This window comes from Sapajus apella, unplaced genomic scaffold (assembly GCF_009761245.1).
Source record: "Sapajus apella isolate SASKATOON/1434 unplaced genomic scaffold, GSC_monkey_1.0 scaffold33, whole genome shotgun sequence".
Taxonomy (NCBI): domain Eukaryota; kingdom Metazoa; phylum Chordata; class Mammalia; order Primates; family Cebidae; genus Sapajus; species Sapajus apella.
The window spans coordinates 15,790,137-15,817,763 of NW_022436973.1; the positions used below are offsets into that span (position 1 = coordinate 15,790,137).

The 27,627-nt window shown below is 40.7% G+C and overlaps 2 protein-coding genes across 5 annotated transcripts in view; one reads left to right on the forward strand and one right to left on the reverse strand.

The window, feature by feature from the left end:
- The window catches only part of SLX4IP (SLX4 interacting protein), a 199,322-nt gene extending 188,557 nt beyond the window's left edge, over positions 1 to 10,765 (reverse strand). Inside the window, exon 1 of the mRNA XM_032295418.1 lies at positions 10,488 to 10,765. The gene's annotated coding sequence lies outside the window, so the exon portion shown is untranslated. The remainder of the gene's footprint in view (positions 1 to 10,487) is intronic.
- A 929-nt stretch (positions 10,766 to 11,694) lies between these two features.
- Positions 11,695 to 27,627, forward strand: part of MKKS (McKusick-Kaufman syndrome) — a 33,625-nt gene continuing 17,692 nt past the window's right edge. Inside the window, exons 1-3 of one of the 4 annotated variants that reach the window (XM_032295414.1) lie at positions 11,695 to 11,828; positions 20,492 to 20,566; positions 26,283 to 26,513. The gene's annotated coding sequence lies outside the window, so the exon portion shown is untranslated. The remainder of the gene's footprint in view (positions 11,829 to 20,491; positions 20,567 to 26,282; positions 26,514 to 27,627) is intronic. The other 3 variants (XM_032295416.1, XM_032295415.1, XM_032295417.1) reach the window with 3 other exon arrangements.

Sequence of the window (27,627 nt, forward strand, 5' to 3'; positions counted from 1 at the left end):
ACACCAAAAAAAAAAAAAAAAAAAAAAAAAAAACCACCCAAAAAAAAAAAAAAAAAAAAAAAACCCAAAAAAAACCCAAAATGCTTTCTTAATTTAAAAAAAAAAAAAAAAAAGCCAACACAATAGGAATAGAAGGGACTATCTCAACCGGATAAAAGGCATCTAGGAAAAACCAAGTGCTAAAATCATACTTACTGATAAAGACTAAATGTTTTCTCCCTTAAGATGAGAGACAATGTCTTTACAAGAATGTCTGCTCTTGTCACTTTTATTCACCATTGTACTAAAGGTTCTAATTATGGCAATTAGGCAAGAAAAATAAAAAGCATCCATATCAGGAAGAAAGAGATAAGTCTATTCATAAACAACATGTTCTCATATATAGAAAACCCTAACAAATCATCAAAAACTACTAGAATTAATAAGTTCAGCAAGGTTGTAGGATATATGATATTTTAAAATCTACTGTATCTCTACATGCCAGCAATGAATAGTCCTAAAATAAAATTTTTTTAAAATTCCATTCAAAACAACATGAAAAAGAATACTTAGGAATAAATGAAACAAAAGTACAAGAATTATACACCAAAAGTCATAAAATATAATTGAAGGAAATTAAAGACTTAAGTGGAAAGATATCCCATGTTCATAGATTATAAGACAATGCTGTTAATATAGCAATATTCGCAAATTCATCTCAGATTCAAGGCAATCCAGATGACAGTCATGGATGGTCCCATCTGCCTCCCATGAGAAGGAAAAAATCACAACATGGTGCTATGGTCTAAATGTTGGTATCTCCCCAAATTCACATGTTGGAACTTAATGCCCAATGTAATAGTATTAATGGTGGGGACTTTGGAAAGTGGTAAGTAATGAGGGCTCAATCCTCACAAATGGGACCAGTGCCTTTAATTTAAAAAAGGCTTAAACAAGCTCCCCAGTCTCCCTACCTTACGTAACGGTACAGCAAGAAGGTATTATTTTTGAAGCAGAAAACAAGCCCTCACCAGACAGTGCATCTACTGGTGCCTTGATCTTGAACTTCCCATTCTCCAGTATTGAGCAATAAATTCATATTGTTTATAAGTTACTCGGTCTAAGGTATTTTGTTATAGCAGCACAGGTAGACTAAAACACATGGTGATGCCAGGAGATCCAGACCCCAAAAAAACGGTTATCCTGAGCACCCCCCTCAACAACTGCAGCCTCTTAAAGTACCTCTAATCTATATCCTTGTACTTCTCCAACCCCAAACCTGTCATCAGAGGTGTCTGAGCATGAGTGCCCTATTCAAAACTCTTCACTGGGATTTTCTATGGCATCACAAGCCCTTTTTTTTGGTGCTTGTATTGGCCTGTTCTTAAAATGTTATAAAGAACTATCTGAGACTGGTAATTTATAAAGAAAAGAGGTTTAATTGGCTCACAGTTCTGCAGACTCTATAGGAAGCATGGCTGGGGAGGCCTCAGGAAACTTAGCTGGAAGGCAAAAGGTGGCAGGCAAGCACTATATGACTGGAGCAGGAGGAAGAGAGCAAAGAGAGAGGTGCTACACACTTTTAAACGGCCAAAGTTCCTGAGAACTCACTATCCTGAGAACAAGTGGGAAATCTGCCCCCATGATACAACCTCCAACCAGGTCCCTCCTCCAACACTGGGGGTTACAATTCAATATGAGATTTGGTTAGGAATATAAATCCAAACCATATCAGTGCCCCTGCCCAAATCTTCATCTTATGGCACAGGCAACTTCAGATCTGTAATGTCCTACATAATCAGCTCCTGGCACGTGTCCTTGACCATGCAGCTCCAGTTCTCCCTGCTTTCACCCATGCATGCTGCACTGTGGAATGTCCTCTCCTAAGGCGAGTTATCCTCTGAGACCCAACTCAGATGCCAGCTGTTCCTTGGAGCCTTCTATGAACTCCGTAAATTGCTCCTTCTCTGGGACACATCTGAACCACCTCTACTCTCGCACTCAGCCCACTGAACTACACCTAACTCTGGTTCTCTCCCTGACTGTAAGATTCCCAGGGACAGGGTCCATTCATCTCCTTTTTAATACTTGGAGTATGGCACAGTTATACATTAAAAGTTTACTGACTTGGGTCCACTGATGTTACTAAATCAGACTGTGTTCTTTTTTTTCAGATTTTTACCCATTTATCCAATATATCTTTACTGTCGCCAAATTCCATATTCCACAGTAAGCTTTTGGAAAAGGAGTTCAAAGCACTCTGGACCTATTTCACCAAATAATTAACACTTCAGTTATTTCTATCATACAGCCAAAGTTGAGAGTTGTAATTCATATAAACACATACCTAGAAGATCCTAGTATTTCATATTGAAAATAATGGGCAACAGATTAGAGGTATGGTTGAAGTTTATGCCACAAAGATGATATTTTTTGGTGCATACATTTCTTTGTCTTTAAAACACTGGCATTCTAACACTCGTTTGAATGGAAAATATATTATTAGCTTCTATATTAATTAAGTTTTAAATCAGGGAACATCCTCAGGCTTTTCTAAATTTGTGTTTTACTGATCACTAAAGAGCAAACCTGCACATGCACATGCACGCGCACACACATACACACACACAGAGTAACAATGCATCTTAAATGATTATTTTCCTAGGCCCTCAAAGTTGCTTTCAGGAGAATGTAGCAAGCTCAGTGCCCAGGTTTACAGAATAAATGTTAAGAAACCTTTGCTACCGGAGCTGGCAATTCAAGTCTAAATTCAGTGGTATTTTTATTTTGTTGCCTGTTTTAAAGACATGTAGGACAACCCCAAAAGATCAATTTTCCAAATATGTGAAAGCATATAATTTACGTAAACATGCTGAGAAGTTAGAGTATATTATAAATCTTACAAATGATGCCTCATCTTCTATTCTGCATTTTTCAGTTCACTCTCTGAGGCCTGAAAACAGGCATTCTTTCACAAAGAGGAGACTTTCATTGGGTATGACCCAACCAAAAATATGAGTACATGTGTGTTTTTGGCGGGGCAGGAAAGATCCTAAGAGCTTTAAAAAATTAATTTGGGGAGGGAATGGAAGTAGATTAAACAATATCACATGATTGTCCTGTCATTTAAATACAAAGCAGAGATAAACTCTAATAAAGAAAGTCAATGACCCTCTAGATTATACTGTGGGAAAATCTAAGGCACTCTGGAATTCACATTTGTCTTCTTTCGAGGGTTGCTGGCCTGTGTCACAAGCAAAAGCAACTGCTCTCATTAAATAGACCAGAAATTAACTTCAAGCTTCTAATCTCTAGATTTCAAATTTTATCTAGGAAATTATTATGCTCCTTTCTATCATCTTAAAAAACTTTCATTAGCTATGGGAGCAGAAACAGAAAACAACAAAGGCCCTAGAATGTCCGAGGTTACAACTATAATAAGAATGAGAAATTATTTCATTGCTGTCCTCTCCTAACACGTGCGCCGACCTTATCACCAAAACAACCAATATCAAGGAATGAATCATAAACTTAACAAAAGACCAAGGAAAAATGACAAATGAGCGAAGGCCTCACTGGTGACCACTCAGATAAAGTTGGAAAAGGTAACTTCCGTGTAAAAAAGAATTAGCTTTTGCTATTATTCATATGGTAATTCTGAATGCCAAAGTTTACTTATAAAAAACAAAACAAAAACAAAAACAAACACATCAGCTTCAACAAGGGAAAGAGGATAATGCAAGTAACAAAAAAAATTAGAACTTTAAAAAATCTTTTGTCATTAAATGTACGTCAAACGTTGAATACTCTACCAAGATTAATTCCATGGAACAGTCCTACCTTTTAGTTACTCTATACCCTCAACCTAGTCAGTTGACCCATGATCTGAGCCTCCCCTTCCTGTTGTGCCCACAGAAAATTCCCACCAACCACTAGATGGGGTGCTTTATTAATAGGCAGAATCTAGTAGGTTTTCGTTGTTGTTTTGAGACTCTGTCTTGGTCTGTCGCCCAGACTGGAATGCAGTGGTGCAATCACAGCTCACTGCAACCGCAACCTCCCCAGGTTCAAGTGATCCTCCTGCCTCAGCCTCCCGAGTAGCTGGGACTACAGGTGTAAGCCACCATGCCCAGCTAATTTTTGTATTTTTTGTAGAGATGAGGTTTTGCTGTATTGCCCAAGCTGTTCTCTAACTCCTGAACTCAAGCAGTCCGCTCACCTCAGACTCTCACAGCGCTGGGACTGCAGGCATGACTCCACTCTGTCTGGCCCGAATCTAGTTTTTATTTAATACCTAGTCAGAAACAGGGATAGGCACCCACACCTGGTGCATGTCCTTAGGTTCTTGTAAAACACATCCCTTCAAACTGATTCTTCATATGACCTCAGGCAGGCTATTCAACTCCTTTATGCCTCTACTTTTCTTACCTCTAAAATGGGATAATAACAACAGTTTCTATTTCATGGCTCCTGTAAGGATTACATGAGATCAGATATGTAAGTACGGGAGCCCAGTGCCTGATACACAGTGCTCAGTCTGTTAAACAGAATCATTATAACACCAAGGGCACAAGCAAACAGCACATGATCAATCCACTTTGTAACCCAAGACCTCCTCTGATAGCTAATGTTTTCCAGTTGCCTTTACCATAGAAAAAAAAGTTCTGATAATCATTAATTAAATAGTTTTAAAATCTAATCATTTCAACACAAAAACTGTCATGATAGAGAATAGATTACTGGTTGCCAAAGACGGAGGGGTAAGGGGTACTACGAAGGGGTAGCAGAAGGGAAATGGGGAGGAAGGAGCTGATGGAAATGTTCCATGTACTGATTTCAATAGTGATTATAAATCTCACTGCACTGATAAAAACTCTGAAAACTATATACCCAAGAATAATTTTATTTTACATAAATTAAAAATAATTTATTTATTTTTAGTTTTTAGGTTTTATTGAGACAGAGTCTCTGTTGCCCAGGCTGGGGTGCAGTGGCACTATCGTGGCTCCCTGCAACCTCTGCCTTGTGGATTCAAGCGATTCTCCTACCTCAGCCTCCCAAATAGCTGGGATTACAGGTGTGGACCACCATGCCCAGCTAATTTTTATATTTTTAGTAGGGACAGGGTTTCCCCATGTTGGCCAGGCTGATCTCAAACTCCTGATCTCAAGTGATCTACCCACCTCGGCCTCCCAAAGTGTTGGAATAACTGACATACGCCACCGCGCCGGATCCAGAATAATTTTTAAATGCATTAAAAAAAAAAAAAAAAAAAAAAAAAAAAAAAAATCCAATCTTTTCTAACTAGAAGATAAATCAAAAGTGACACAAATGAGCTTCTGTGTCCAAGATACTATAATAGCCATATTCTATATATTATCTATAATATCACTCAAATCCAATTTTAAACCACCTCTGATTTATTCAAGCACAAAATGTCAATACTAAAATAAACACAAGTAACCGCTTTTACATAATAGAAGCAAAAAGACTTTAGAAATATACTTACATCAACTCAAAATACAAGTGGTATTCTCCATCTCCCTGACAAAGGAGAGTTTTACAACATTTTAGTCATAGATCTCTGCTTTGCTACCTAATAAGTGGGTTTCTTCATGTGCATGAATTATTGTCCTCAACCTCTAAAAAGTAGACTTGAGATTTAATATAGCTTAAAATGATTAGACACATAGATATCAAGAAATAACAATCCACTTAAAAGTCAATGCACACATTTTGCATTTTTAAAAAGCCACGTTTCATTCACAAAACATTAATTCATAAACTATACAACAGGCCGGGCGCGGTGGCTCAAGCCTGTAATCCCAGCACTTTGGGAGGCCGAGGCGGGTGGATCACGAGGTCAAGAGATCGAGACCATCCTGGTCAACATGGTGAAACCCCGTCTCTACTAAAAATACAAAAAATCAGCTGGGCATGGTGGCGTGTGCCTATAATCCCAGCTACTCAGGAGGCTGAGGCAGGAGAATTGCCTGAACCCAGGAGGCGGAGGTTGCGGTGAGCCGAGATCGCGCCATTGCACTCCAGCCTGGGTAACAAGAGCGAAACTCCGTCTCAAAAAAAAAAAAAAAAAAAACTATACAACAGCAAAGATGAAGACGTATGTAACCTCTTGGTTTCACTGTATATACAAGGCTTGATTATCAAATAATTAAACTTCTAAAAAAAAATTTTAGGCCAGGCCCCGGGGCACATACTTGTAATGCCAGCACTTTGGGAGGCAGAGGCAGGAGGACTGCCTGAGTCTAGGAGTTTGAGACAGGTATGGACAACATGGCAAAAACTCATCTCCACTAAAGATACAAAAAATTAGCCAGGCACAGTGGTGCACACCTGTAGTCCCAGCAACTCAGGAGGCTAAGGCATGATTATCACCTGAACCCAGGAGATAGAGGATGTAGCAAACCAAGATCACACCACTGCACTCCAGCCTGGGCAACTGGAGTGGGACCCAGTCTGAAAAAAAAAGAGAAAAGAAAAAAAAGTTTAATTAAAATTAGCTAGAGAAGAACAAAGCAATGTGAGAATGAGTATTGTGAAAATAAGAACCCAAATGTCCATCAATTGGTGAATGTATAAACAGATTATTCCATATCTACACAATGGAATACCACTCAGTAATTAAAAAGGAATAAACTATCAAAACTTCCAACAGCAAAGATGGTTTTCAAAATAATTATGATGGCCAGGCACAGTGGCTTATGCCCATAATACCAGTGCTTTGGGAGGCTGAGGCAGGAGGATAGCTTGAAACCAGGAGTTCAAGAGCAGCAAGATCCTCTCTAAAAAAAATTAAGAAAAAAAAAGATGATGATGATGAAAGAAGCCAGGCTAACCCTCACCCCCAAAAAACCATATACTCCAAGATTACAGTTAGATAAACCTAGGAAATGTAGCTGGGCGCAGTGGCCCACTCTTGTAATGCCAGCACTTTGGGAGGCCAAGTTGGGCAGATCATTTGAGGTTAGGAGTGGGAGACCAGTCTGACCAACATGGTGAAACCCCATCTCTACTGAAAATACAAACAAAAATTAGCTGGGTGTGGTGGTGCACACCTGTAACTCAGCTACTCAGGAGGCTGAGGCAGGAGAATCGCTTGGACTCAGGAGATCGAGGTTGCAGTAAGCCAAGATTGCACCACTGCACTCCAGCCTGGGTGACAGAGGGAGACTTCATCTCAAAAAAAAAAAAAAAAAAAAAAACCTAGGAAATGCAATGCAAACTTATCTACAGTGATAGATCATAGATCAGAGGTTTCCTGGAAGAGTGGCTGGAGGGATGACAAAGGAGCAAGAGGAAACTTTTAGGGGTGATTGATAGGTTCATTATCTTGATATGGTGATGGTTTCACTGGCATAAAAACATATCAAATTGTATACTTTAATATGTGCAGTTAACTGTTATGACAATTTTACCTCAATAAAACTGTTTAAAAAATACTTAAAGAAAAAAAAAAGCCTGGCCCGGTATATTGTTTACATCACCCTCTTTTCCAAACTGATTCATATCCTGAAAAGTAACAGAACTGTAATACCTTTCCTCTGGAAATTTGCAGGCATGAACAAAACCTTAAAACTCAGAAATTTAATTATAATAAAATTTAACAACAGTTAATATTTACATGGCTATGACTATGTGCCAGGCACTATTACAAGCATTTTTCTTGTATTAATTCATCTAATGCTCACATTAACCCCATTTTACAGATGAGGAAACTGAGGCACTGAAGGGATAAGTAATCTGATCAAAGTCACACAGCTGACAAGCAGAGGAGCTAGAATTTGAACCCAGGGAATCTAGCTTCAGAGTTAATTTCCTAACCCATTACCCTCTACTGCCATACACAATCTAAGGTATGTGAACACTAGAAGCAATGAATATTGCACTTGTAAAATACTTTTTTTTCTTACACTCACAGAATATAAATATTCACTACAATCGGCAACATCACATGAAACAAAATAAAAAACAACAGTGGCCTTCTTTTCCCAATTAATAGATGAAGGAAGGAGAGGCAGAAAGGCTAGACAACTTTCTTAGGAAAGAGCAAATAACTGGCAAGTTGACCAGTTCCTGGAAAGCTGGTTCCTCACATTCTTAATCCAATTGTTTTCATGGTTTTCAAAATCCTGATTATTTTAAGTAACACCATAAGGGAGAGAAAATCTAACATAGAAACATAAAAAGTAAAAGTTCTTTCTCTTTCCTCATACTTCTTACTGGTTCCTTAATTTCAGCCAGAGAATCTCAATCTCGGCAGATACAGGTCTGGAGTCTGTTTTTAAAGCTCCCCAGGTGATTGTTATGTGCAGCTAAGGTTGAGAATTCTCGATTTAGATTTCTCATTAAAGAAAGACAGAAGGCAGCTGGGTGCAGTCGCTCATTCCTCTCATCCAGCACTTTGACAGGTGGTGGCAGAAGGATGCTTGAGCCCAGGAGCTGGAGGTTACAGTGAGCTATAGTCCCGCCACTGCACTTCAGCCTGGGCAACAGGGTTATACCTTGTCTCAAAAAAATTTAAAAAGAAATAAAATGGGAAGACAAAAGAAAGCAAGGTGCCACAAAAAGCTTTGGTAAATCACGGCCAAAGGTTTTCCAAGTCAGTATTGAACTGCTGTCCACATGCAAACTTTTGAGTTCAACTTTTAATATATCAGAAGTACAAATATGCATTCAAGACAAGAGAAAGCAAGAAGCACAATAAACAACTTAAAAAAAAAATGCAAACCAGTGGCAAATTGGATGTTAAGACTTATTAGAGAAAACCCTACATTTCGATGTTATGTCATAACAGAAGTTACATAAAAATATATTGGGATGACAAAATCTCTTTTCAACTTTTTGGAATGCTAAATTGACATCTTAACATCAAGTCAATGAATTAAAAGCACAGAAAAACCTGTCAAATATCCACTGCATTTAGAACATGGAAATAATTGATAATACGCTGTGACTCTAGTTCAGAAGCATGGGCTGAAGAAAGAATGGGCCAGGCCAGGGTCGGTGGTTCACGTCTGTAATCCCAGCACTTTGGGAAGCCGAGGCGGGTGGATCACCTGAGGTCAGTGGTTCGAGACCAGCCTGGCCAACATGGCGAAACCTTGTCTCTACTAGAACTACAAAAATTAGCTGGGCATGGTGGCGCACACCTGTAATCCCAGCTACTGGAGACGCCGAGACAGGAGAATAGTTTGAGCCTAATAGGCGGAGGTTGCAGTGAGCCGAGGTCGAGCCATTGCACTCTAGCCTGGGCAACAGAGCGAGACTCCGTCTCAAAAAAAAGAAAGGGCTATATATTTAGCCCATGACCTGAATCAATGCTTCTTGAACTTTAAGATGCACTTCTTGAGGAAGATTCTGATTCAGCATGATTCAACAGCTCTGGGGTGAGGCATGAAGTGCAATTTTTTTTTTTTTTTTTTTTTTTTTTTGAGACGGACTTCTGCTCTTGTCGCCCAGGCTGGAGTGCAATGGTGCGATCTCGGCTCACCGCAACCTCCGCCTCCCAGGTTTAAGCAATTCTCCTGCCTCAGCCTTCCAAGTAGCTGGGATTACAGTAATGCGCCACCACTCCTGGCTAATTTTGTGTTTTTAGTAGAGGCGGTGTTTCTTCTCTTTGGTCAGGCTGTTCTCAAACTCCCGACCTCAGGTGATCGGCCTGCTTCTGCTTCCCAAAGTACTGGGATTACAGGTGTGAGCCACCGCACCTGGCCATGAAGTACAATTCTAACAAGCTCCTAGGAGATGCTGATGCTGCTGGTAGGTGGACCAAACTTTGAGCAACAAAGCCCTGTATAACTGGAACATTGCGTGTAACATTAGCCAACTGGCTTACAAATATCATTATGTCTAGGATCCAATAAATAAGCGTCAATACAATTAATTCCTACTCCAGGCCAAAAATAATTTAAAAATAAAAGTGAAAAACAGGGTTCAAGGGAAGGAGAAAGCAAATACTTGTTTATATAGTCTAGCAGTGCTAAGAACCATAAAATACTGTTATTTCTCTCAACCTAGTAGAGCTCAAGGTGATAAAATATAGGCTCCATGAGTTAATGGATTTTTTAGTTAACTGCTGAATCCTTACGATCTAGCACAAATTAGGTACTCAATAAATGCACTGAATAAATGAAGAATGGTAAGTATATACAAACGCAATCTATTTACGTCACATCCCCAAAAATGTCTGGGGAGGGGGCGGTATTTGTACTTCTAGATGCAGGTTGCCATGATTTGATACAAATACCGGGCCCATCTACTGAATTCCCTTTGTCCGAAGTTAAGTCAAAGCCCGTGGTCACGGCACCCTGATGTTTAGCAACTTTTTGGCTTTTTGAAAACAAGGAAGAAAGGTGGAAGTACAGGGAGAACGATTCGTTAAAGTCTCAAAAAATCAAAGCAAAAAACCAGGAGGAAGGAGATGGATGGACAAACAGTTCAGTTCACGTGAAGGAACATATGAGGTTGCCAGAGGTCCATGTGCTTACCTATGCTGGTGGCGGGGTTTGGGCTCGGGTTTTTATATGTTTTGTTACTGTCCAGGGTCACTGGTGAAGTAGCACCTAGCTGTGGAAACTCGGAATACACAGGTAGCCGGCACTGCAGCCAACCTTTTGAACCTTAGAAGAATCACGTTCGCGCCTACTTCCTCCTTCCCAGGGTCTCCGCGCGCGTTTGGGAACTCAACCGCCGCCCAAACACAAGATGATCTGAGCAGCTTCACTGTCGGATTGAGGCCACAGCCAGGCTTTAAGATGGCGACAAAACCCTTTGGTATTCTGTGGAATCTGCCCAAAAGAAAAATGGCCTCTGTCTAGAATCTCGCGGCTTTCAAAGAGGACCCAAAACAAAAATGGCGGCAGACGCAGGCTGGGAACCCAATGACTAAGATTGGCAGGTAACGAATCACGGTAACCCACAGTGCTAGGCTGTCGAACTGACCGAGAGAAAAAAACGCTTTTCTGTGGTATGTTTTCTTAACATCGGAAATTTACTAGCTTAAGAATGGAACGTATACTGTATTCGGTGCGGAAGATTATGGGAAACGTAGCTTTCAACGTGCCAGATAAACTTCAATGGAAATTTAAACATAACTTACGCTATGTTTTTTTAATGTTAAAAGAGAATAAAAGGTTTGTCCTGGAACCCAAAAGCAGGATGGGGAATAACGGATGAATTATCTAATCTGTGAAAAGCACCCTGCTGAAGAAGGTCTGCACTTCCCCGTAAGCCCTCATATGCTTTAGTAGAAGGCAACTAGCTCTCACTGCGCATGTCCGCTCCCCAAACCCGATCCCGGGAGTGACTGGAGGGTAACTCCGTTTCTCCTGATTTTCGAGATAACCGCACAGAGAGGAGGGATACTGGGCTGAACGACAAATCCGGGCGCTTTGTGATTGGTCATGTCTGGGAGGCCAGAGAGCAGAGCGCAGTGGACTTCGTTCATTAGTTTAACAAATCATTAACAGCTCACCAAAAGGCAGAAGCTGTGCCATTTTTATATGTTATTTAAAATTTATGCGTTCTTTTAAAATTTCAGTTTCAATAATTTGCTGGACTATACGCTGAATAAACTTCGCTCCCCGTTTTTTCCGGTGACGGCCACCGGTACAATTGGCTGGAGCTTCCTGGAAAATCCGGAGCAGCGAGCGGGGAGCGGCCCGGCCTCGACCGCAGAGCTGCGCGTGCTCTGTTCCGCAGAGCTGCGCGTGCTCTGTTCCCCAGCGCAACGCGAAGGCTGTCGGGATCCGCGGCAGCTGCGGCTTGAGGTCGGTCCCTAGTCCCTGCGGGCGGCGGCGGCCTGGGGCGGCGTGGCGTTTGGTGGGCAGGTGAGAGCGCTGGAACTTCAGGTGGAAAAGACCGCTTTGTGTCCGGCCGATGAGAGGGGAAGGGGCTTGTAGGTGCCTCTCTCCACCCCCAAAGGTCGCCCTTGTCCTCACTGAAGGATATTTGGGGGCGGGGACAAGGAGGAATCTGGCTTTTGGTAGGAGGTGAAAAAAAGAATAGCTGCAGATGCTAAATGCTTGCGGGCGGCGAGGAGGTCTTCCCGCCGGTGGGAAAAGCTGGAGGAGTGGCGCCTCCCCGCGCTCCCACCTGCGCTGCGCCGGACCTGTGACTCCCTCGTCACCTTCCTCGCTGGGAGGGGCCCCGTGTAACTCTCTCATGTCTGGAGGGTGCATGGTGTACCCCAGGCTGTCAGGAGGTGGGGGCCACCTTCCGACGGCGTCAAAACCCTTGTACAGCATGGTCCTGCCAGCTGCTTGAAAGCGGCCGTGGACCTTGCAGGGATGACCTTGAGGTCATGCTCATCTTCCTCCCAGATGAGACTGTACCCAAATCCTTTTGCCGTTTTGGAGACTCTCAATATGACGGTTTCATTCATTTGTTAACATAGTCAGTTTACCTATGAACAGATAATACACGTGTCTCAGCACTGCCGAGTTAGTAGATACAGCAGTGATCAAGATGGACATGCACAACCCTGACCCTGACTCCATGTTCTAGTGATGGGGGAGAAACAATACTCTCCCTATCCATGAGTTCCGCACCTGTGGATTCAACGAAGTGCGGAAAGAAAATATTCTGGGGCAGCAGGGCTCTGTGGTTCACACCTGTAATCCCAAAACTTTGGGAGGCTGAGGTGGGCGGATCACTTGAGTCAGGAGTTTGAGGTCTGCCGGGCCAACATGGCGAAACTCCATCTTACTAAAAGTACAAAAAAAAAATGAGCCTGGCTCAGCGATGCGCTACTGTAGTCCCAGCTACTTGGGAGTCTGAGACAGGAAAATAGCTTGAGGCCTGGCGGCGGAGGTTGCAGTGAGCCAAGATCATGCCAGGAAAGAAAAAATATTCTGGGGGGAGAAAAAGATGGTTGCATCTGTACTGAACATGTGCAGATCTTTTTTCTTCTCATTCCCTAAATACTGCAGTATAACAACTACTTACGTAGTGTTTAACGTTATATAAGATATTATAAGCAGTCAGGAGATGATTTAAGGTACATGGGAGGATGTGGTAAGTTTTGTGCAAATACTACACGATTTTTTTTTTTTTTTTTTTTGAGATGAAGAGACTCGCTCTGTCGCCCAGGCTGGGGTGCAGTGGCGCCATCTCTGCCCACTGCAAACTTCGCCTCCCTGGTTCAAGCAATTCTTCCTGCCTTAGCCTCCCAAGTAGTTTGGAATTACAGGTGCCCGCCACCAAACCCGGCTCTAATTTTTGTATTTTTTAGTAGAGATGGCTTTTTTGCCATTTTGGCCAGACTGGTCTTGAACTCCTGACCTCAGGTGATCCACCCGCCTCGGCCTCCCAAAGTGCTGGGATTACAGGTGTGAGCCATGGCGTCCAGCCTGCTACATGATTTTTTAATCAGGAACGTGAGCATCTGGATTTAGGTCTCCATGATGGTTCCTGGATGGAATCCCCCAGGGATACTGAGGGGTGATTATACATTGATAATAAACAAGATGTTTCTAGATTGTCTTGGGTTGGGTTTCCTGAGAATCAGACTCTGAGGAGATTTGGAGGCAGGACTTTAATAAGACCTTTTGGACAATTACCAAGGAAGAAAGGAAGCAGAATTGGGCAGACAGAAAAAGTTAAGCCTTATCCAAGTCCCAAGGATGTTCTCCACCAATCGCACAGGAACTCTAGCACTGGGTTGGCCCTTCAGAGTTGAAGGGAAGGGCCAGGCCTTTATAGCCCTGCATTGATCTGTCATTGGATGCTGTTGCCTTGGAAAGGGCCTAACTTCAATTCTCTTCAGCCAAATCAATCATGGATGGAGGCTGGCAGCTGAGGTCTGTCTCAGCACTTCCAGGCACTGGGGAAATAAGCCTTTCATTCCTTAGGGTGGTCAGGGTGGCACATCACAGCATTTACCGCAAAGGTAAGGCATTGAAGGAAACACATGAGAGAGAATAATGGGGAGGGAGAGAGGAAAAAAACTTTAGATTGAATACTCAGAGAAAGGCTCTCTGAGGAGGTGACATCTGAGCTAAGAGCTGAAGCACAAGAATAAGCCACCCTGTGTGGAACAAAGGGAACAAGATTCTCTACTTTTCTGCTGTGCACTAAGAATACAGCAAAAAAGACAAGTGGCTGCTACCTTCTGTTATAGTGGGTGGCAGTGACTAGCTTTTCTAGATCTTGACTCCCTGCTGTAACTAAAGATGTAGTAAGTAAAAATGGATTGAGTCTAATTCAGAGGAGGATAGAGGAAAAAATCAGAACTATGATTTTGAAAAATGAGTAAACTTGGGGAAAACTTAATCTATACAGTTTTTTGTGGGGGTTTTCTTTTGTTTGGTTTGGTTTTTTGATCCTGTACAGCATTGAATTATGTTTTAATAAGATTGTCCTGTGATCTTCTCAAACCTGTATTCTCCTTCAGTATAAGAATCATGCCTTACTCTTCTTGGTAGGTCCCCCTGAGCCTAATAGTCTTGCTAGCACCTAATAGACACTACATGAGCATTTGGGTAGAATTAGTCTCATACATATTTGAAGTAAAAATTGCTAATCCCTAAATGATGTAAACATGGGATACATAACTGTGTTTGGATTTGTCTTTACAATATTTGCTCTTTTCATAAGTTAGAACTCAGTTTTAGTCAAAATATTCGATGGTAATATATATAACTACTTTGATCAAGCAGGAACCTCCAGAGGTGCCTATTTTTATATATGCTTTGTAAGATAATATATTCCCAATAAAAGTAATACCTGCCAAGTATTGAGCACTTCCCACATGCTAGGCACTGTACTACGCTATGAATATATATAGTTATCTTCTTAATATGGCCCCCTATTTCAGATCATGATATTGAGCTCTTAAGGCAGGAGAGAAGTAATTTGTCCAAGACCATAACTAATTTGTGCTGGAGGTTAGAATATGATTCTCTTTTTTTTTTTTTTGAGACAGAGTTTTGCTGTTGTTGCCCAGTCTGGAGTGCGATGGCGTATCTCGGCTCACCGCAACCTCCGTGTCCCGGGTTCAAGGGATTCTCCTGCCTCAGCCTCCTGAGTAGCTGGGATTACAGGCATGTGCCACCATGCCATGCTAATTTTGTATTTTTAATAGAGACGGGGTTTCCCCATGTTGGCCAGGCTGGTCTCAAAACTCCTGACCTCAGGTGATCCACCCACCTCAGCCTCCCAAAGTGCTGGGATTACAGGTGTGAGCCACGCGCCCGGCCTAGAATTTGATTCTCACCATAACTCAGTGCGTTTGCTCTTAGGCGACCGACAGCATTTCCGAAAATGTAGACCATGTTTCAGTCATAGTAGGTTTCTCACATTTAATCACTTGGCTGCTCTATTAACTGTTATTAGAGAAACAAACATGAAATTATTCCCGTCTTTGTTGCTTTGCTCTGTGTCTTTTAGTTTTCTGACTTCCTTCACCACTTTCCTGGCTCTCACTTTAGAGGCTTGACTGTTATCTGTACTGTAATATCCTAGAATCTGATTACCAGATTCTATCTACACTAGTCAAAGCCCAGACACCTGAGAACCTCTCTCTGGAGACTGGGTATTTTTATTCATAGCTAACTAACGGAAACTGCCTGGAGAAGCAAGCCCTCCTTTATGGGGACCACTTCCCTTAGTTGGGGCATTAATTCTAGTCCTCTCCTGTTCTTGCTATACTACAGGTTAATTCCAGTAATGCTTTTTTTCTTTTTGACATAATCAAAATAATAATAGCTAACAATTACTGAGCCCAGACTAAGCACCAAGTATTGTGATAACTGCACAGGAAGCTCGTCATGTGGACGTTATTATTCACATTGTACACATGATGGAACTGAAGCATAGTGAGGTTAAGTGACTCATCCAAGGCTACACAGCCAGTTGTAAAGTGGTAAGTGAAGATTCAAAGCCAGGTAGTATGATTCTACAGCTCATCCCTTAATCACTACATGACTGCATTCTTACAAAAATGATTTAAAGTGCTTGACTTTCTGAAAACTGGTAGGCAGCATCTAGATCCTAGTGGACTTTTTTTCTGCTGTACCAAGATATTTAGATTTCACTCGAGTCAAAAATGTCACTAAAGACTTCTAAGCAAAGCAGGAATACAATCAGATTTGGGTTTTTTTGCAAGATGGCTTTATCAGAATTGTAGAGAATGGATTAGTGGAGGTAGATTGGAACAGTGGGTCTCAAACTTTAGCTTCAGAATTACCTGAAGAATTATTTAAAACACAGATTACTGGACCCCACCCTAGAGTTTCTGATTCAGTAGGTCAGGGGCAGCTTGATAATTTGCCTTTCTAATAAATTCCCAGGAGATGCTAATGGTACTGTTGAGGGGACCACACTTTGAGAACCACTGGACTCAAAGCAAGGAGATCATGTGAGAGGGTACAAGGGTCTGGACTGTGACCCTGGGGAGGAGAGGTTATGTAAAGAAGCACTCTCGTCAAATGGCAGGTTGTGGGGACTGAGTTGACGAGGAGCATAAGAAAAAGGGCAGAGTCCACTATATATCCAGATTTCTGAATTGAATGGCTTAGTAGATAATGCTTTTTGTTAACGAAAACAGGAAATCCCGGTGGAGCAGCAGTTTAGGAGGGAGAGGACTTGATTTTATATGAGACGAATTGAGACTATTTGTGGGGACGGTTAGCTCAAAGATGAACAGTAGCAGTTTATTATGTGGGTCTAAGCTGGAGATGAACATGTGAGAGCCAGAGTGGATGCATGATCATAGAAGTTTGGGGATTGAATGAGACTAGCCAGGAAACAAACACTACCAAAGACAGATCTCTGATAAGGATGAATCTCGATGGAACCCAGCAGGCCATTCAAGGAGACTAGGAAGGAACAGTACTTAGTTCCTGAGTGCTTAGGAGTTTCAAGAACACATCAAAAGGCTACAGAGAGATTATGTAAGGGGAAGGATTGGTGATCTTTATGGTCAGAACACTTTTCATGGAGAACAGACCAAAAGCAGATTGCTTGAGTTTGAGAAATGGAATGGGAAGTGACTCTAGGAAAAAATGCATTCATTATTTGAAAGGAAAGAGATTGTGTAGTACTGGGAAGGAAGACTGGTAAAGGACAGTTGCCTTAGGAAATTTGTTTTTGACTCTTTTCAGTGGAGAAAAATGGTCATGGTTATGCAAAGGAGAAAGGTCCTTAAGAGTAGAAGGTTGGAGGTAGATGAGAGGGGATAATGAAGTTAGAACCCCAAAGACACCGTAGAAAGTGGGACTGGAACATAGGTAATAGGAGTACCAGTTCTTCCGAGACAGCAGGGAAGGAGGCCTATTTATTTATTGAGACGGAGCCTCACTCTGTTGCACAGGCTGAAGTGCAGTAGCATGATCTCAGCTCATTGTAACCTCTGCCTCCTGGGTTCAGGCGATTCTCCTGTCTCAGCCTTCCAAATAACTAGGATTACAGGTGCATGCCACACGACCAGCTAATTTTTTAGTATTTTTAGTAGAAATGGGGTTTCACCATTTTGGCCAGGCTGATCTCAAAATCCTGACATCAAGTGATCCACCTAGATCCACCAGCATTCCTAGAGTGCTGGAATTACAGGCATGAGCCACCATGCCCTCCTGGAAGGAGATTTAGTTGAGAGTTAAGATGCATAGGATTTTACATATGGGAACAGCAAGTTAGAGGTGTTCATACCCAAATAGCCATAATGTCCTCTGGCCAATAGATTATCTGCAGAAATGAAGGTGGAGCATACAGTTAAAATCTTGAAAATGAAGGTTAGAAAACATGGGCTCTTTAGGGATTCAGAACAAACCAGGAATAAGTAAAGTTTTTGCTATAGCACTAAGGGCCCAGTCATCTAGGTATTTGAACTGGAACAATCTGGCTATCTGCATGATACCTACTTCCCCTCCTCCACCAGTCAGTCATCAGCATCAAATGGCAGCCAGGGTGTAAAAACAGTGAAAGGGTATGAAAGGATTCTCAGCTCTATAAACCACTATAACCATTTGATAAACCACAACTTGCTGGTAAGCTAGTTTTCACTTTTCAATTGTTAATCACTTGCTTAATATTTGAGACTGTCCACAATTAGTGAAACCCCCATTTAAGACTTAGAATGCTTTCGGTATATTTTTATTTACAAATACATTAAATTCACAGCAGTGGGCAGGGGGGAATAGCAAAAAACGTAAGGTAATTACACATACCTGTTCAGCCTTCTGTCTACAGATCCACTCCTCACTTGGCTGTGCTGTTAGCGGCCCAGCTCTTGGATATAGGTCAAGATAACTTTGAATGGCATGGTGGGGAAGGTGGTAGGATTTGCAGAAGGAAAACTTTAGAACTCAGTTACTATCCGTTGGTTCTTCAAGAGTTGACAGTATTGCTTTTGGGCTGTGTGTTTTTACGAGACCAGAGAAGTCCAGCAAAATGAGTGTTATTTTAGGTGATAGAGTTGGAAAAGAAAAAGGAAAACTATTGTTCTATTTACCATGTCAGTTCATTGCCTAGGGACAGTTGAAGACAACGTGCAGTCCTTTCACAAAAAATGCCACAATTCAAACTGCTGTGTTAAAAATTGAGGAGAACAATAACTTTTTAATGTTGATGATTAGAATTCAGGAATGAAGAATACACAAATACCTAAAACCAATATTGTCATTGTAAAAGGCATAATACAATTCCCGTAAACTTCATAAAGTTTCATAATCACAGGAGCTGAGTTAATTGGTTTTTAATATTCTATCTAATGTTCTCCTCATAATTAAGTTACATTCAGTGGAAGTTTTTTTTTTTAATTACTATTTTTTCGTATACTTAAAGCAGAACAGCAGTTAAGACCAGAGTCCATTTTACACTGTGTCCAAAAGACCAGCAGATGGCGCCCAGCAAGCCCGCTAGGCAAAATGAGTGAGGACTTTCCATGTAGCATTCCCTGCATCCAGGTTGTTTTAGGCCTAATTTTGAAGAGAACATAACAAAACTTGATGGCTTTAACCAATACCGTGCTAGATAGAATAATCAGATAGCTATATCCAGCTGTTTGGGAAGTTCTAAGACGCTTACTTGCCTTTTTGCCCTTTACTATCTTGTACGTGTGTGTGTGTGTGTGTGTGTGTGTGTGTCAGTTTTTTCTTGGCCTTTAGAGCTACTCAAAAAGATTACAGTATTTGTAATGAGGTAGACGTATAGCAAGCTTCTCCCTCTTCTGTTCATTAATCTCTTGCTATCATTCTATACTTGGAACTAAATTAAAGAAAACTGAACTAGCCCAGCTAATCTCAACCATAAGTAGGTCGCAGATGTGGTTTTGGAGGATATAGACTTTTTTGCCCTCTGATTTTTTCTTTTTCTTACTTCCAGAACTGTAAAATGCCCTCCAGTTTTCGACAAGTGAAACAACAACTGTTAACCTTTTATACACCTGACATGAAAATCAGAAGGACATACCAGGGGCCACGCATGGCTTATGCTTGTAATCCCAGCACTTTCGGAGGCTGAGGCAGGCAGATTATTTGAGGCCAGGAGTTTGAGACCAGCCTGGGCAACATGGTGAAACCCCGTCTCTACTAAAAATACAAAAATTAGGCATGGTGGTGTGCACTTATAACCAGCTACTTGGGAGGCTGAGGCACGAGAATCATTTAAATCTGGCACGCGAAGGTTGCAGTGAGCTGGGATGGCACCACTATACTCCAGCTTAGACAACAGACTCTGCCTCAAAAAAAGAAAAAAAAATGAAGAAGAACATGCCAGGCATAATACCCCACGCTAGTTGATCTCAGTGATCCTCAAGAGTGTGTATCACGCCCTCTAAATGTTCCCCTCATCTGTGATCACACACTGGAAATTCTGATTGACAGTACTGCCCAAGCTGGGGCACTAATTCTTCACTTGAGAAATTGCTTAGTAGAATACCAGCCAAGACTTTTAAGACTTCACAATCTAGCCAGGCACAGTGGCTCACGCCTATAATCCCAGCACATTGGCAGGCCAAGGCAGGCAGATCACGAAGTCAGGAGTTAGAGACCAGCCTGACCAGCATTAGCTGGGTGTGGTGGCGGGCGCCTATAATCCCAGCTGCTCGGGAGGCTGAGGCAAGAGAATTGCTTGAACCTGGAGGCAGAAGTTGCAGTGAGCCGAGATTGTGCCATTGCACTCCAGCCCAGGTGACAGTGCAATACTCTTGTCTCAAAAAAAAAAAAAAGACTTCACAATTTAAATTGACTGCCACAATTAACTAACGGTAATCTTAGAATAAATCATTTAGTATTTCTTCATTTATAAAATGATCTCATAAAGTTGCTATGAAAGCAAAACAAAACGAAAAATATGAAACTTCTGAATAATTTAAGGTAGTATTTTTGAGAGAATATGCAAAAGCATAATCCATGTTAAGATTGCCTCTAAACTTTTTCTAAACTCAGCAAAAGACATTTCAGTGAATGAAACTACAAATATCAACTGTCTGTTTACTTGATCTAAAATTTACTAATCTAATTTCATGTCTCTTGATTTCTCTGTCCTTCTAAAGGACTCTCCCTAGAATATGTTTAAAGAAGATTAAGGAAAGAAAGATAAGAAAGAGCAGTGGCAAGCACATTCAAGGGTAAGGAAGTGAAAAAAACCTTTGTCATATTTCTTGTTGCTTTGCTCCAAACTTGAAAAGTTCAATGAACGAACATCAAACACTAACTTATTTTAGGGATTAACCAGTTACTCCTCATCACATCTGATCATTTTGAGCTTGTTTCTTGAGAAATCTTTGTTTTAGACTCAGAATCTCTGGTGTCCACAAGATACTTCCATGCCACTTGGAATGACTTGCCAAGTGTTTTGAGGGAAGAACCATCTCAAGGCAAACAGTAAATAGCTTAAGTTTGTTTCACAAATTGGATCTCCCAGTCTCCCTGCTTCTCAGTAGCACGAACCTTTGTAAAAGTCAAGGTTTTAAAAACTTTTTGTCAAATTCATTTAAAAAATGAGTTAATTTTTAAGAAATTTGTTAACTCTGAAAAGTAGGAGAGGCTTTGAGCATGAACTCTAGAGTATTTACACAAATATTTATTGCCATAGCATATTTAGCAATAAAGCATTGAAAAATCTCAAATTTCTGTCAATTACAGATTGGTCAAATTAGGATATCTCCATTATAATGAATGCTGTATAGCTCTTAAAAATGATGATGGAGATTTATATTCTTTGGAAGAGAGAAGATTATAAAACAGCATGTATATCATGATCATATTTTTTGTTACACCCAAAAGATTTAAGCTCTCTTCCTTGTTTCTGTATTTGCTAACTTTATAAAGTAAGGTTATACTATATTTATTAGAAAAGGACAGTAATTCCTTTTTTTTTTTTTTTTTTTTTTTTTGAGACGGAGTTTCACTCTTGTTGCCCAGGCTGGGTCACCATCTCAGCCCTCTGCAACCTCTGTACCTCCGGGGTTCAAGAGATTCTACTGCCTCAACCTCCCAAATAGCTGGGATTATAGGCACCCACCCCACACCAGCCTAATTTTTTATATTTTTGGTAGTGACGGGGTTTCACCATGTTGGCCAGGCTGGTCTCGAATTCCTGACCTCACGTGATCCACCCGCCTCCGCCTCTCAAAGTGCCGGGCTTACAGGCATGAGCCACCGCGCCTAGCCTAATTTTCATTTTGTAAAAAACCATTGAGGAACTAAGAAGAAAAAAAGTGCCAAATTACAGTTGTATCCCCAGAATATGTTTGATTGTAAGTAAAAACTCTGCAAGAGTTTGTAAACAAAATAAATAACACATTACCTCACTAACAACCATACCAAATATGAAATTTGAAAACTGTATTTTTTTATTTTTATTTTTTATTTTTTTTTGGTAAAACTAACAATGAACCTTGCTAGTAAGGTCTAGTAAAGTCTAATGTGTGTTGCCCTGAGAAGAGGTTATGCAGACAATAGAATACATGCAATGTACTGGAAAGCTATTAAGTGAAAGAAATGAAGTAGATTAAAGTTATACACCAATGTCACTTTTTAAAAATATATGTTTTTTTCTTTTAAAGATGAAGTCTCACTGTATTGCCCAGATAGTCTTGAACTCAGGGGCTCAAGCAATCCCCCTGCCTCAGCCTCCCAGAGTGCCAGAGTAACAGGTGTGAGCCACTGTGCCTGGCCTTTTTTTTTCACATATATATAGAGAGAGAGGGAGAGAGAAAGGAACGAGGTCTCACTATATGCCAATGCCATTTTAAAGTGCTAATTCCATCTTGCTCAGTGAAAATGGACTATTGTATGTACAGTGTGATACTTACTGTTTTATGTGAATTAAATTAAAACTCTAAAAATAGTTTGTAAAGTAAAAACCCCTTTCATGCTGATCCTAATTATTTCCCAGTGCTTTCAAAGGACAACAGAATTATCTGTCAGAAAATAGTTACTTGACTCTCTCACCCCCATTAGCCAAATCAATATATTAGATATGGAGAATTTGAGGAAATGGGGACATGTAGATGTTCAGTAAACATTAAAGCAATTAATCATTAAATCAGTCTACATCATTTATTGACCAGGAAATACTGAACCAAGTCTCAGTGATGTTTAGCAAACAAAGAGCTTTCAGTTAAAATAGATACTAATTTCCAGGTTTAACTAAACCTAAATCTAGAAAAAGATTCATCGATCCTTAAGTTATCCTAGTGGAAAGAATAATAGACTGGTAAGCACAATATGCATAAAATTGAGCATTTCTTTTGTCTTTAACTGGGAGATGACCCAAAGATTTCACTAATTATTATAGGGAGCTAAGCCGATCCTTTTCTGAAATGCTATTTTCACTCTTCTCAAGAAAGGTTCATCCGTGTCTTTGCTTGCTTTAATCACTGTGCTGAGAGAAGAGTACAACACTTCGCAAACATTGGTATTACAGATCGTCATTTAATTTGTTCCTAATTTTAGTTCTTCTTGAGTTACAAATCTCAGTTTTATTATTACACCCTTTTGTCCTATCCAGTCTCTTTTTTGCTTTTTGTTTTTTTGAAACAGGGTCTCACTTCATCACCCATGCTGGAGTGCAGTGGCGTGATCTCGGCTCACTGCAGCCTCAACCTCCCAAGGTTCAAGCAATCCTCCTACCTCAGTCCCCCCATGTAGCTGGAACTACGGGCAGGTGCCACCATGCCTGGCTAATTTTTGTATTTTTTTGTAGAAATGGGTTTTGCCATGCTGCATAGGCTTAAGCCATCTGCCCACCTCAGGTTCCCAAAGGGCTAGGATTACAGGTGTAAGCCACTGTGCCTGGCCCTAGCCTCTTTTTTTCTAAGCTGGGTTTTTTTTTTGTTTTTGATTTTTTTTTTCCTTCCTTCAGTTTATGGTTCAGGAAAAAGCTGACAAATGTTGAGTTATATTATTGCTCATGGAGAAGTAAATGGTGAATGGCAGAGATGGCTGTTAAAAGTAATGTGACTTGTTAACCTCATGTTAAGAGTAACAGAGGTGACAAAGTTACCTTAAGTATTGAGGAGACTGGATATGAATAACAATACCTTCTAGACCTTTTGTTTAAGGTGTTTTGTAAACAAAAATGCCATGTGTCAATCAACACAGGCCAGTTGACTTTGGTGCAGCCTTTGTCCTTCCTATAAAAAGTAGCCCTTACTAGAATTCTTCCCTTGTTAATCTAAATCACCTAGTTCCTTTTCCAGTTATTTTATTGTACTCTCAAATCTCCACAGGCTTTTGCCTTTGGACGTCACACAGAAATTTAATTATGATACAGTTATTTGTAATTGATTTCCTCTAAAAATAGAACATAAGCATGTCAATAAAAGGTATATTCTCTAAAGGTTACAAAAAGTATATGGTATACCAGAGTGCTTCAGAAAAGGAAAAGACCATAAAATATATAAATATATTTTTTGAGATGGAGTTTCACTCTGTCCCAGGCTGGAGTGCAGCTCACAAGCAGGTCTCTGCCTCAGCTTCCCGAGTAGCTGGGATTATAGGCGCCCGCCACCGCACCTGGCTAATTTTTGTATTTTTAGTAGAGATGGGGTGTCATCGTGTTGGCCAGGCTGGTCTTGAACTCCTGACCTCGTGCTCCGCCCGCCTGGGCCTCCCAAAGTGCAGGGATTACAGGCGTGAATCACTGTGCCCGACCTAAAATACTTTCATTTACAGAGTAGGTCATGTTTTTTCCATCTAGTAATTTAAATTTTGCAACAAAATCTTTACAAAATGTGAATTTAGACCTTGGGGAAAAATGATTTATAATGCTAAGAATAACATGTTCATAGCTATAAGACAACATCTTTTGTTATTTTTAATGTATATACAAAACACAAAAATGGTTCAGACTAACATTACTATTGTGTTTTAGTTTTAAAATGGGGAATAAGTAGAAATTCGGTTCAAATCTTTTTCTAATGGCACTTAGACAAAAATAAAGTAATTTAGGAGATTTCATGGTACCAAAACTCAAAGATGCAATTGAGCCAAGTTCATAGCATATCTCATAGATGGTGGGCAGTCCTTATTAAGAGTATAAGGAGTCTCTAGAGGTTGTCCAGACTCAAGTTCCCAAACCCAACAGATCATCAGACACAGCCTTTCTGGGCCCTATTTCCATCCTTTCCAAATTTTTTTTTTTAAATCTATTTTAAAAGCTAACCAGCTTTGTAACTCCAGGCAACTTTCTAGCCCCAGTTTCTTCATCTAAACTAGGTTGATAACAATCCTCTTGGGTAGGGTTTCTAGTGATTCAGGGCAAACACTTTAAAATCCAGTAGTTTTGCACATAAATGTAGAAATGACATTAAATTCATTCTAATTCATGGTGTCCAAGCCAGAAGTCTTTTGCTGCAATTGGAATCCATGCTCAGCTGTTCTAATCTCAGTTGAAACACTATCACTATATCCTGTGAGAATATAGAACCTAAATTCCTACTGCATATTTGTGGATTACCATTTGGTTCTTCTGTTAAAATTGTGACTAAATGTAATTATTTATTTTTTTTGAGATGGCATTTTACCTGTTGCCCAGTGCAGTGGCATGATCTTGGCTCACTGCAACCTCCACCTCCCAGGTTCAAGCATTTCTCCTGACTCAGCCTCCTGAGTAGCTGGGATTATAGGCATGTGCCACGACATCTGACTAATTTTGGGGTTTGGTTTTGTTTTGAGACAGAGTCTTACTCTGTCACCCAGGCTAGACTGCAGTGGTACAATCTTGGCTCACTGCAACCTTGGCCTCCCGGGTTCAAACTATTCTCCTGCCTTAGTCTCCTGAGTAGCTGGGATTATAGGTGCGCACCTCCACACTTGGCTAATTTTTGTATTTTTAGTAGAAACGGGGTTTTATCATGTTGGTCAGGCTGGTCTTGAACTCCTGACCTCATGATCTGCCCACTTTGACCTCCCAAAGTGCTGGGATTACAGGTGTGAGCCACTGCGCCCAACCTAATATTTGTATTTTTAATAGAAACGGAGTTTTACCACGTTGGCCAGGCTGGTCTCAAACTCATGACCTGAGGTGTTCCGCCTGCCTTGGCCTCCCAAAGTGCTGGGATTACAGGCGTGAGCCACCACTCCCAGCCTGTAATTATAATTTTTAAAAATATATAACTTTAAGGACTTTGGGAGGCCAAGGCAGGCAGATCATGAGGTCAATACATTGAGACCATCCTGGCCAACATGGTGAAACCCCATCTCGACTAAAAGTACAAAAAAATTAGCTGGGCGTGGTGGCACCTGCCTGTAGTACCAGCTACTCGGAAGGCCGAGGCAGGAGAATCGCTTGAACCTGGGAGGCAGAGGTTGCAGTGAGCCAAGATTGCGCCACTACACTCCAGCCTGGTGACAAAGCGAGACTCCATCTCTCAAATATATATATATATATAATTTTTAAAACATATATAACTTTTTAAATAAACTGTTAAAATACATATAGAATTTATAAAATGTATATATAACTTTAAAAAAGGCTCTTACTCTATTGTGGCTCAGAGAACATTAATGTATCTAAAGAACACTCCTTGCATGTGTGTTTTCAAAGGTTCATGCAGCTTTTTCAGCAGGTAATGTTGCTCCTTTACAATTGTTGCCAAAAAGTCAGTATTGCCCTGTAAGTTTCCCAAGGCTGACTGCCTGCGCCCTTTGGGTCAATGACATGTCTCTTTTTGTTTATTAACATTGCAGTGTATTATAACTAAAACTGTTTCACATTCAGCATTTTTTGGAGTAAAGCATGCTACTTGGAGTGATTTAGAAATGCAGTTAAAGAGAGGTTATGGTTTTTAGTGTTTTTTTTTTTTTCTTCCTCCTTTAACTGTAACCTTTTCTTAGGTACACTGATCCTGAAGTACTATGATCTTTCAGAAACTCTGGAGAAACTACAGAGTTCTGGTTGTTATGATCCCTGTAATTGGGCTCATACATTTGGGATGGTACAAAATCAAAAGCAGCCCTATTTTCCAAATACCTCATAAGGATGACATTCCTGAGCAAGATAGTCTGAAACTTGCAAATCTGCAGAAGAGCCAAATCCAAGGGAAATAGCAGGCTTGCGGTCTTCAGGTAAGTTTCATTTAATGTGGTTGGTTAATCATATGGTACATTCCAACAATGGGAAACTTGATCTTTTAGATCTTCGGCAAAAAAAGCCTAAATTGGCTGGGCACAGTAGCTCATGCCTGTAATCCAAGCACTTTGGGAGCCCAAAGTGGGAGGATCACGAGGTCAGGAGTTCAAGACCAGCCTGGCCAACATGGTGAAACCCCGTCTCTACTAAAAATACAAAAGTTAGCTGGGCATGGTGGCATGTGCCTGTAATGCCAGCTACTCTGTAGGCTGAGGCAGGAGGATTGCTTGAACCAGGACACAGAGGTGGAGGTTGCAGTGAGCCAAGATTGCGCCAGTGCTCTCCAGCCTGTGCTACGGAATGAGACACTGTCTCAAAAATAAATAAATGAAGAAAAGAAAGAAAGAGAGAGGGAGCCTAAGTTGGCAAGTTACCTTATGACCCACTGGCAAAATACTATTCTGCAGTTGTTTCTAGAAAAGTTTGCTGTGCAGAGACGTTTGACACTTGTCTGGCAGTCATCTGAATGCAAAGGGCAAGGGCAGTTTTGCTAGCAGCAGCCCCAGGATCATGAATGTGTGCAAAGGAGCCCCTGACTCCTTACCATTATATACCACAAAAGTCTGAACTTGTACAAGATTCTTTTCTTCTATTAGTGTTCTTTTTTTTTTTTACAATACAAAACTAATTGTATTCATTCCTTAATATCAACTATTTTAGCTTGAACATAATTTGTTACTTTTGAGGGTCACTGAAATAAAGAGGATGTAGTTAATAATTCAGATCTATAGTCCCTTATCCGTAATTCCAAAATTCAAAAAGTTCTAAAAACCAAAACATTTTATCCTAACTCCTTTGGCGGCAAAACGATCTTAACTGACATGAGACAATTTCCAGTGCAGTTATCTCCCTTTATTCTCGGTTTCAGTTACCTGCAGTCAACCCTAGTCTGAAAATATGAAATAGAAAATTCCAGAAATAAACAATTCATAAATTTTAAATTGTGCACCGTTCTGAGTAGCATGATGAAATCCTGGGCTATTCTACTTCATCCACCCAGAATGTGAGTCATTCCCTACCTGCTCATTAGTCACTTAGTAGCCCTCTGGG